This window comes from Meriones unguiculatus, chromosome X, assembly GCF_030254825.1.
Source record: "Meriones unguiculatus strain TT.TT164.6M chromosome X, Bangor_MerUng_6.1, whole genome shotgun sequence".
In the NCBI taxonomy this organism is placed as follows: domain Eukaryota; kingdom Metazoa; phylum Chordata; class Mammalia; order Rodentia; family Muridae; genus Meriones; species Meriones unguiculatus.
Genome location: NC_083369.1, coordinates 112,125,936 through 112,135,474, shown reverse-complemented (window position 1 = coordinate 112,135,474; position 9,539 = coordinate 112,125,936). Strand labels below are relative to the sequence as shown.

Sequence of the window (9,539 nt, the reverse complement as noted above, 5' to 3'; positions counted from 1 at the left end):
TCTACCCAGCAGGGTATCAAAGCAGATGCTGAGACTATTAGCCAAACTTTGGGCAGAGTGCAGGGAATCTCATGAAAGAAAGGCGAGATAGGAAGACCTGGAGGGGACAGGGGCTCCACTAGGGGAGCAACAGAACCAAAAAAAACTTGGCAAATGGGTCTTTTCTGAGACTGATACTCCAAACAAGGACCATGCATGGATATAACCTAGAACCCCTGCACAGATGTAGCCCATGGCAGCTAATTCTCCAAATGGGTTCACTAGTTAGGGGAACAGGGACTGTCTCTGACATGAACTCAGTTTCTGGGTCTTTGATCCCTGAAGGGTGAGCAGCCTTACCAGGCTATAGAGGAAGAAAATGCAGCCAGTCCTGATGAGACCTAATAGGCTAGGGTCAGAGGGAAGGGGAAAAGGACTTCCCCTATCAGTGGACTTGGCAGAACCATGGGACCAGATGTGGGAGGTGGTGAGATTGGAAGGGGATGAGCAAGGGGGGCTACAGCTGGAAAACAAAGTGAGTAAACTGTAATTAATAAAAAAGTAATTAATTTTAAAAAAGAAAGAAATTAACTACTTGCCAAAATTCAATGAAAACAAAGGCATATCATACCCAAACTAATGTGACACAATGAAAGCTGTGCTAACAGGAAAGTTTAGAGCACTAAATGCCTTCAAAAGGAATTTCGAAATATCTCATACAAGCAACTTAATGGCTCACCTGAAAGCCCTATGGAAAAGAAGAAGAAGAAGAAGAAGAAGAAGAAGAAGAAGAAGAAGAAGAAGAAGAAGAAGAAGAAGAAGAAGAAGAAGAAGAAGAAGAAGAAGAAGAAGAAGAACTCACCCAAGAGGAGCAAACAGCTGGAAATAATCAAATTCAGGGTTGAAATCAATAAACTAGAAACAAAGAGAACAAGTCAAAAAAAATCAATGAAACTAAAAGCTGGTTCTTTGAGAAAATCAACAAGATAGACAAACACAGCCAACTACCTAAATTACAGGGACTATCCAAATCAACAAAATCAGAAATGAAAAGGATGACATAACTACAAATACTGAGGAAATCCAAACAATCTTTAGATCTTACTTCAAAGTCTATACACCACAAAATTTAACAATCTAAATGAAATGTACAATTTTCTTAATTGATTACACTTACCAAAGCTGACTAAAGATCAGGCAAGTAAATTAAATAATCCTATATCTCCTAAGGAAATAGAAGCTGTCATCAAAAGTCTTCTATCCAAAAAGCCAAGGGCCAAATGGTGTCAGCACAAAATTCTAACATATATTTTTTTTTAATTTTTTTTCCTATCAGTTACATTTTATTAACTCTATATCCCAGCCGTATCCAGCTCCCTCATTCCCTCCCAGTCCCACCCTCCCTCCCTCATCTCCACCGTGCCCCTTTCCAAGTCCACTGATAGGGGGGACCTCCTCCCCATTCATCTGATCCTGTTTTATCAGGTATCTTCAGGACTGGCTGCAAAGCCCTCCTCTGTGGCCTAACAGGACTGCTCCTCCCTTCGGGGGTGGGGAGACCAAAGAGCCAGTCATTGAGTTCCTGTTAGAAATAGTCCCTGTTCCCCTCACTTTGGGAAACCAGTTGGTTACTGAGCTACCACAGGCTACATCTGAGTGGAGGTTCTAGGTTATATCCATACATGGTCCTTGGTTGAATGTCAGTCTCAGAAAAGACCCTGTGCCCAGATATATTTGGTCCTTGTGGAGCTCCTATCCTTTCCCCATCATACTGACTCCCCTTCTTTCTTATGATTCCCTGTACTCTGCCAAAGGTTTGGTCATGAGTCTTTGCTTTGAAAACACTGCTAGTTAGAGTCTTTCAGATGCGCTCAGTAGACTCCTGTCATACATTCAATGCACATCCCATCTGTCTTTCTAAACGAGGATTGATTATTAAATTTAGTTTATTTCCCATTGCATATACAATTTTATACATAATAAGGCATTTATGCCATTTTTACTAATGGCACATGAAGCATTGGAGATTTGGTCACAGCCTTTGACTCAGTCACCAGAAATCAGCTCCAGCCAAATGGCCTTAAAACATCATTGACAGGTATCTCAGTTCTGCTTCAGGAGGTTCTCACTGGCTCTCCGGATAAAATTAAGGTAGGAATTTCCAGGTCTTTGAACACAAGGTAAAGCAAGGACGTATCTCAGTACAGCTTTTATTCAACCTTCACTTTTACTTAATCTTTAAATCTGTAAAGAGCATTCCATTACCCCCTATACGTCCAAGTTGCAGTTTTAGGCAGGTAAGTTTTAACTTGAATTTATCATTCCATTTGTTTACTGTATTGACAATGCTTTCTGACTATTTTATGTCTTGTAAATTCTGGACATTGGTCTCTCTTTTCTTATCTTTTTATTGGTTCTCTGAATTTCCTATCCCAATCCCATTCACATCACCCTTCCCTTGTAGACACTCTTTACATTTGCAACTATGCCCACAACAGAAAAAAATCTGTGTGGAAGTTGTATTGTGTCACCCTGTGTCCCACATTATATCCTTTTGTTCACACTTCTTTGCATGCAAATGGTCATCAGAATGACTTGGTGGTCTGGTATGAGGCCTCTGGTTGCTGCCATTCTATTGATCTTGGGACTCCTCTTACATATCCTGTTATTGCTCTTTGTCACAGAGATCCTGTCGTTTTGCATCTGTAGGATAAGCCCTTTCATGGACTCCAGCAGTTCTTTTATGGGGTAAATGTTGGGGTGGGCCAACTCAAATCCCTGAATCTGGCCCTGAGAGATATCTGAGCTGGTCAGACATCTGGTTCTCTTGCTCTCATGACCTTGGGGCCAGTTCACCAGCACCCCCACTACCAGGGCCATCTCTACCCTGCTGCCCAGGTGAGGTGCAAGACCTGACTCTTCTAAATGTTGCAGATGGTGAGAGACATAGCCAGTTCTCTCACTCTCATGACCCCTAGGCCAGCATTTGTGGTGAAAGACAAGGGAGGGGAGGGGAGGGGAAAATTTCTCTCCCTCATCCATGCCACCACCCAGGAAACAAGAGGCAGAGACAGCTGTCCCATACTCAGGGCTGGTTTTCCTGCATCCTCCACATCCATGGCCAGTTCTATTGTGTTGCCAGGGTGAGGTGCAGGGCCTGCCCTCCCATGTGCTTCAGCAGGTAAGGAACAGGATCAGCTCTCCTGCTCTAATGACCTCAGGACCAGCTCTCCTAGCTGCCATAGGTGGCAAGGAAAAAGAGAGGGTGTCTCTTCCTTACCCATTTCACCAAACCACAGACAAGTGACAGAGCCAGCTCCCCCATTCTCATGGCCTTGGGGAGAGTTCACTCATACTCCCTCCAACAGGATCAGCTCTACTGTGCTGCCTGGGTGAGATGCAGGGGCTACTCTCCCAAGTGCTGCAGCTGGTAAGGGGCAGGACCAGCTCTGCAGCTCTCATGAACCCAGGACCATGTCTTCCACCTTCCTTAGGTTGTAAGGAAGGAGAGGAAAGACAAGTATAAAGTATCTCTCCCTTGTTCATTCCACCTCATGGGAGACAAGAGGTATGCCAAGGTCTCCCATTCATTGATCCTTAGATCCTTGGAGGCCTATTCACCCACAACTCCTCAATGTGATGGGCCACTCTTCCAAGTACTGTAGCTGGCTAAATTTCTCCTGCTTTCATGACCTGAGGGCTCACTCACTCATGATGCCCAGGAGCAGGGTGGTGCCAAATCTGCACAGTCCTTAACAATATGTAATGGGAGCAGCAGCCCAGACAAGGGATGTCATCCATGACTTTACTGATAACAGACCACTGCTGCTTCAGAATCAAAGACCCAGATATGTCCCCTAATGGAAACAAAGCTGGGCCCCCACCATGGTCCTATTCCTTACTAACCTTGGGAATCCAGTTCTGCCTTTCTTCATTGTGCCCACATCCTTCTGTTTCTCTTTCTCTTCCATATCTCCACCACCTACTAGCTCCTCTTACGGGAAAACAGGGTCTCTGGGTGTCTGTGGTCATCTCAGGAGTGGTTTCAGGAGGAGTGTTATGTGTTGCCCATGGCTTACTATGCTGGACTGGGTTAATCTCAGGCATTGTCTGCCCACCCACCCCCAGGCTGGGGCAATGCCTGATTGGAGGTCTTCTCAAACTAACTTCCTGTCTAAGTTCATGGCACCAGTCTGGAGGTCATCTCTGGCTTGGTCTCACTTGGTCTGCCCAAGTGGCCCCATGTGGCTCGCTTCTGCCCAGGGCCCTCAGTCCCAGGTGGGGTTCTTCTAGTCCCCATCTTTCTCCTGGTCTTGGGAGCCTCTTGGTACCTGTTTAGTGCCAGACTGGTGGTTGCTGCATGCTACCTCCCTGTGTGAGCCCCTTGTCGCTGGACTGGTGGCAATCTTAGGTTCATTTTTTTCAGGGATTGTTAGGCTACTAATCATTCTGATGTTCACAGATAGACATAGGCTCTCTCCTCTCTGCCACCACCTGATACACATGTGACACAGGAGCCATGAGGAAAATGATTCTAAGGGCAGGTGGCTTTTAACATTTCTCATCAGAATAGCAGGGAATACTAATAATTTTTGTACCTTTATTGAAATTCTAGAAAACCTGAAATAGATACTTGCTTATATTTTAATGAAAAAATCCAAAATAAAGATTAACGAGACTCTTTTTGATAGAAAATATTTTGTAAATTATCATGCAAATTTTTATTCTGTATGACCCAAGACAATAACCTAACACTAAAATTCCAAAAGTTATTTTGTCAATTACCTTTCCTTGCTCAGCTAACACTAAACATTTCTAGCCTCATGCTTGCTAATATTTTATACTAGTTAGAAACATCTATATCCCAGAGTTTTGAAAATATTTATTTAATTTTAATCCATTTATACATTGCCTTAAGTCATTTGTGAAACACTGTAGTATAAATACATATAAAACTATTAACTTAAAAGAATGTGTATCTGTCAATGTATATTACTGTGTATGTGTGTGTATTTCATGGCATAATTCAGTTATGTAATCATCACTAAATATTAATTATCTTAAAGGTAAACTGATGGCTGGAGAAGAGACAGCAGGCAATTTGATGGTCCGTATATTATCAGTTAATAGATTGGTATTACATATTCAAGTAGCTAGATACATATCTTAAATGAGGTCTTTCCTGGAAATGACATGTTAGTCCATTGTCACTAAAGCCATTGGAGCCACTCTGAAATTCTCCTGCACCAAAGGGGGTCATTTAATTGATCTTATTCTAAAAATCTTCAGGAAATTTGATGATTCAGTGATCAAAATTTAAGTTAATATACATAGATAAGATAATAAAGGGAACAAATCTTGAAACATTTTAGAAATTAATTTCTTTTTTTAAATTTTTTTTTCAATGCAGTTTATTCAGGAACCTTGAAAAATCATTTGACCCTGGGGAAAGCCAGCCCACAGCTTAAATAGCCTCTGGGTAGCCAACCCCAGCATGCCACGTGGGCAATGCAGATAGGACCCCATACACGGAAGCAAGCCAGATCCTCAGCCTTAGCCAAATATGGAGTTTTTTGTGACAGAGAGCACTCACCATCGGGAAGGTGGATGGCGGAAACCAGCTCCATCTTTAAGGCTTGGCATTACGCAACTCTCTACAGTTCCCCCTTTTTGTTTTAGATGCATCAGGCAAGAGTAGAGGTCTGATCTCTGATATTAGAAATAAAAAGCATTCATAGTTACCACCATCTTTTTGGTACCTTGCAAGAACGCAGTCATTTCAAATATTCATCTGTGAGAGCATAACAGAATACCTAAAGAACCTGTCATTTCACACTGAGAATTAGATATCAGACTGATTTTAGACCTAGCCTCATAGTAGCAAAACCAAATTTTAAAACCAATTTGTGTGATTATTTCTATTCTATTCTCTCATTCCTTTACAGGATCCAGGTAGAATTTTTTATATCAATTCAACTGATTTATTAAATAAACAATGCATAAATAGTGTTGTGGGGAATGGGAATACAAGAAAAAATAACATATTGCCTGTTACCTACTTTTGTGATTCATTCATTGACCCTTTATACCTCCTCTCCATCCATTCAGTCATAGCTTTTAGATTCTAAATTAGAAATGTCTCTTTAGTCAAACTTCCATCCTTTCTTATTTTCAGCCATTACTAGGATTATTGTTTTAAAATAAATACCTATCATCCCTTGTTGTTGGGATCCTAGGAAGATGATCTTAAATTCAGTCATAGATTCATGGGATTTGAATTCATCAAAGGACATTTAATGAAAATCCATTGGACGACTTGATGCATAGGTCTGGAGTCAAGGCTGCTGAGTTGAGTCAGTAAACAAAAACATTTGCTACATAATCCTCAAGACCTGAGTTTGATTCCTAGAATACATAGTGGAAGGAGGCAATTGACTCACAGAAGTTGTCCTCTGACATCCACTTCCACACTATGATATATGTGTGTCTTCACTCAAACCACATATCATATGCCTAAACACAACAACAACAACAATAATAATAAATTAAAACTTCAAAGGTGAAAAAGAATCAAGAGAGTCAAAGTGAACTGATCTTTGGATACATTGTCTCCTGTAAATATATCTGACCAAGATTCAGGTTGAACACTCTTTGACAAAGCCCTTAGTACTTTGAAGGAACTATTAGTCTGTAAGAAAAACAAAGAACAACAACAAAAGGTATCACTTGGGAAACACTACCTTTCAGAAATAAATGTCTAAAAATAGTTTTTACCTTTAGCAACTCAGTGGAATTATCTCCAGATTTTTTAAGACTCTCAATACCAGACCATGTGCTGGGAGAAATGGGAAGAATCACAGGTAAGATAACCACAGTTCATAGCATTTTCTAAAGCTCCACTAGTTAATCTAAATATGCAGTACTCTTTCCCAAGGCAAACTCACATTAATGACTGCAGGCAGGGAAAGCTATAATCTACTAGGCTGGAAAGGTTTGTACATGGGAGACAATTTCATACTTATATAAAGTCATCAGTTTCTGAAAATAGCCCCACAGTTTAAGGACTAATTTTTAATTAAATTTTTATTTTTTATATTAATTATGCTTTATTCACTTTGTATTCCAGCTATAGCTCCTTCCCTCATTTCCTCTCAATCCCAAACTCCCTTCTTCATCTCCTCCCATGCCCCTCTCCAAGTCCACTGATAGGGGAAGACCTCAATCCTTTCCATCTGACCCTAGTTTATCAGGTCTCATCAGGACTGGATGCATTGTCCTCCTCTGTGACCCTGCAAGGCTGCTCCTCCTTGTTGGGGCTGGGCAAATTGCTTAGCAGGGAGCAAAGAGCTAGCCACTGAGTTCATGTCAAATATAGCCCCTGTTCTCATTACTAGAGACCCACTTGGATATTGAGCTGCCATGGGCTACATCTGTGCAGGAGTTCTAGGTTATATTCATGAATGGTCTTTGGTTGGATTATCAGTCTCAGAAAAGACCCCTGGGCCCAGAGTTCTTGGGTCTGTTGTTCTCCTTGTGGAGCTCTTGTTCTCTCCAGGTCTTACTATCCCCCACCCTGTTTTCATAAGATTCCCTGCATTCTTCCCAATGTTTGATTATAAGTCTCAGTATCTGTTTTGATACACTGCTGGGTAGAGTCTTTCAGAAGCCCTCTGTGGTAGGCTTCTGTCCTGTTTCCTGCTTTCTCCTTCTTCCAATGTCCATCCTGTTTTTCTTTCTGAGTGAGAATTTATCATCTTACCCAGGGTCCTCCTTCTTGCTTCACAGGTGTACAGATTTTAGAAGCCATTGGCATAGGAGAAACTTATTGAACAGAACACCAACAGCACAGGCTCTAAGATCTACAATCAATAAATGGGACTCATAAAACTGAAAAGCTTCTGTAAAGCAAAGAACACTGTCCTCAGAACAAAATCAGACAGTCTACTGACTGGGAAAGGGTCTTCACCAACCCTATATCTGACAGTGGGCTAATATCCAGAATATATAAAGGACTCAGGAAGTTAAAAAAATCAAGTATTGCGATTAAAAAATGGGATACAGGGCTAAACAGATAATTCTCTATAGAGGAATATAGAATGGCAGGGAAACCAAGAAATGTTCAATGTCCTTAGTTATCAGGAAGATACAAATCAAAACGACCCTGAGATTTAACCTTATACCCATCAGAATGGCTAAGATAAAAAATTCAAGTGACAATACATGCTGGAGAGAATGTTGAGAAAGGGAAACCCTCCTCCATTGCTGGTGGGAATGTAAACTTATACAACCACTTTGGAAATCAATCTGGTGTTTTCTCAGACAATTAGGAATAGTGCTTCCTGAAGATCCAGCTATACCATCCCTAGGCATACATCCAAAATATGCTCAAGTACACAAGGAAATCTGTTCAACCATGTTCATATCAGCTTTGTTCATAATATCCAAAACCTTGAAACAAACCAGATGTACCTCAATGGAGGAATGGATACAGAAATTGTGCTACTTTTACACAATAGAATACTACTCAGCAATTAAAAGCAAGGGAATCATGAAATTTTCAGGTAAATGGTAGGAACTAGTAAAGATCATCCTGTGTGAGGTATTCAAGAAGCAGAAAGACACACATGGTATATACTCACTTATAAGTGGATACTAGACATACAATATAGGATAAACATAGTAAAATCTGTACACATAAAGGACTAATTCTTATATTAGTGACATTTTGCAGGCATATTCCTTATGTCTATTTGTGTTGGGTCCATTACTAAAATACAAGCAATCAAGGATGATTTCTTCTTTGAAAACAATATAAAAATGGAGCCAATTCTTGTACTCTGAGACTTACTCTTAATTTTGATCTTTCTAATTTCTTTTTTAAAAATCACATTTTATCTACACTTTGCTCTATAAATCATGCAATGGCCTGAGGCCAAAAGCAATAAAATTCTGACCTAAAGATATATATTAAGAAATATTTTGCTGTTTTTCCCTCAACAACCTAATAAAAGACATATACTGTTAGCAAAAGGTTTTATGCCCTTTTATGGTGTCAAATCAGTGGTGTTTGCTCAGGATGATTGTAATAGGTTTTAGAGTTTAGAAAAATAAGAAGTGACAAATTTTCTTTTTTGCAACTTCCCTCAGAACTAGTTGGGCTCAGGCCCTCAAAAGTGTGCAGAATGATAAGATTCCTGAGAGGCTTTCTATAAGTCCTTTCAAACCAGTCACCTAATTCATTCCAATTAAGCCAGTAATGCTGAGTTTCAAGGGCATTTAACAGACATCCCTTTTTACCTTAGATAAGCTATTTTGCAAATTCTTAGAACCAAATTGATCTTCTAAGATACCAAAATCTATCCCTCTACTTACACACTTGGATGTATGAGAACCAGACATTTTGGGAACCAGGCGTTCCCAAAGTCAGACATGATCAGAACCTACTTCTCGGGGGCTGGAGAGATGGCTCAGAGGTTAAGAGCACTGGTTGCTCTTCCAGAGGTCCTAAGTTCAATTCACGGCAACCACATGATGGTTCACAACCATCTACAATGTGATTT

General features: G+C 40.5%; 1 pseudogene; it reads right to left on the bottom strand.

The window, feature by feature from the left end:
* Nucleotides 1–4,407: 4,407 nt before the first annotated feature.
* LOC132650262 (small nucleolar RNA SNORA17) lies at nucleotides 4,408–4,524 on the bottom strand (annotated as a pseudogene).
* Nucleotides 4,525–9,539: the final 5,015 nt, after the last annotated feature.